The following is a 2,479-nucleotide window of genomic DNA, read 5'->3' as shown; positions in this document are numbered from 1 at the left end:
ATTCATTTTGCCCAGGTCATTCCAGGGTATTCTTAGTCTGCTCTGGGAAGAGACAATGCACTCCCTTTGCTCTGCTGCAAGGGCGGAAAACTTTCAACCCCCCTGAACTCTACTGCCCAGGATGTGATCCTGGCCCCAAGCCACAACCCCTTTCTGCCCCCAAGGGTGCCCCAGTGCTTCCTGACCACTCTAAGCACCCAAGTGCAGGTCACCAGTTTGCTGCTTTCTCTAGTGCCCCCATGCACTTGTCTGGCTGGCCATTACAATGGTAGTGGTTATGTAACCTCACTATCATCACTATAGTCATTTGCACCTGCCACCCCCATATGCCCATGTGCTTCTTTCTCACCAACTCAGCCTCACTGGACCTCCTCAAGTCCCCAGCGACTGTCCCCCCATAATGCTGAGGGACCTCCTGTCTCCACACAAAACCATCTCATTTCACAGGGGCTTGATACAGATATTCTTCTTCCACTTCTCAGGAGGCACCTCAGTCTTCCTCCTCATAGTAATGGCAGATGACTGATATGTGGCCATCTATAATGCGGCCCGCACATACTTGACCATCATGACCCGGGGGGTTGCATAGGGCTAGTGACTGGGGCATGGTTGGGTGGCTTTGTCCATTCTAGTGTCCAAATTGCACTGATCTTTCAGTCGCCTTTTTGTGGACCCACTCTACTGGATAATTTCTACTGTGATGTCCCACAGGTCATGAAATTTGCTTGCACAGAAACCCAAGCGATAGACTTGCCGATCATCTCCAACAATGTGTTTGTAATTTCTGGGGCCTTCTTTGCATTACTAATTTCCTATACAATCATCTTGGGCAAGATAAGAATGCATGTTATGGAAGGGAAGCACAAAGCCCTTCCCACTTGTATTGCACAGATTATATTGGTGTGCTTGCATTTTGGACCTGGCATGTTCATTTTATGATAGACCCTTCCAGAAATTCACAGCAGATAAGGCAATCTCTGTGCTCTATACAGTGGCCATCCCCACGGTGAACCTGGTGATCTACAAACTGAGGAGTGCCAAAATAAAAAATGCCATTCAGAGTTCACTGTGGACAGTCCTGTTCTCAGGAAGGCAATCAGAGCCTTCATTTGTTGAATAGTCCCTGTGTTTCCCACTTTGCAAAACCTTTCAGGTTAAGCTATAATAACAATCACAATGATAATATCAATATCGCTAACAATAACGATAGGTATAACCGTAATACATGAGGTCAGAATCTCAAAGCCTTCTTACATGGTTTGTATACATCTAGTATAACGTTCTAGTATTTTTCCAGTCATCTAAGTGGCTATTTCTTCATCCATTCAGTCACACGCCCGCCACCTTTCTCCTGGCCCCACATATTTCTTTCAAACCTTCCACTATTATCTGTTCAGAGACCAGCCTCACAAAAGTGCTAGAGAAGCCCCTGGGTGGTTACTGACCCGTGATGTGGTGCGTCAAGTACTTTGCTGGGCTGTCAATGAGACCTAGGTTTCAACCAACTCTGGGCAAGGGGGCCTAAAACTTGGATCTTTCTATTTTGCTGGTGACTACTTAGTGACTGAGGGCAAAACAGGGGAGGCTTTCCTCTCCCATACATCCTTCCTTTGTTTCTGTGTACGGGTCCAAATAGTCATGGTTTACGGTTCATGTTTTCAGACTTCTAAGGCCACTATGGATCCATCAGGGGTTCAAGTGCCTGCCCCAGCTTTTTACCCAGCCAATGAATACCCTTCTGGCTGTGCCGTGTCTGCAAATGCAGGCAGTTGGCGATGCAGCTAGGAATGACATTCCTTGCCTGCATGTAATTGCACAAGGTAAAAGTCTCCATTGGCTTCACTGGAAGGAAACGTCCCTCCTAGAGAACTGAAGATCTGCCTCTAAGAGTAATTCAGAGCTTCCCTCTGAAATGAGTTGGGTATCTGGGTGCCTCTATAAGCAGACATAGTATGCAAGTCCTTCCTGAAATGCTCAGTATTATATCTATAACCTGATCTCTCTGTCCTTGCAACTGAGTCTCTGAAAACCTGTCTCCTTCTCAATAAACTAGCATACCCTCAAGATCGCATTGTATGATTAATGCATCAGTTGTCCCAGCCTTTCCAAGTCTGCTATGTCTGTGACTGTAGAACCAGGTTCCTCCAAAAAAGTGTTAAAAATATTAAAACAAGTTCAAATCTTAGCAATATTTGTTTCTTACCCAACAGGAAAATTAGATCTAGTTCTCAGAATCAGACAGATGCCCAACATTTCCACTTATCTATTTTCTAACTCCAGAAGTAGCATAGGTACTAAGATTAAAGTTTCTCTAACCCCCCCCCTTTGAGGTTTTCCTGGCTGGATCAAAAATGTTGCCACTTTGGAGGTTTGAAATGCTGTCTGAAGCAACTAAATTAGAAACTTTAAGAATGTCTTCCTCCTCCAAACCAAAGAGAACGGGTTTGCCAAATGGGTTTTGGTGAAGAGCTGCCTGATA

This window comes from Alligator sinensis, unplaced genomic scaffold, assembly GCF_000455745.1.
Source record: "Alligator sinensis unplaced genomic scaffold, ASM45574v1 scaffold1843_1, whole genome shotgun sequence".
In the NCBI taxonomy this organism is placed as follows: domain Eukaryota; kingdom Metazoa; phylum Chordata; order Crocodylia; family Alligatoridae; genus Alligator; species Alligator sinensis.
The sequence above is the reverse complement of the archived record's forward strand: the minus strand, read 5'-3'. Positions refer to the sequence as shown.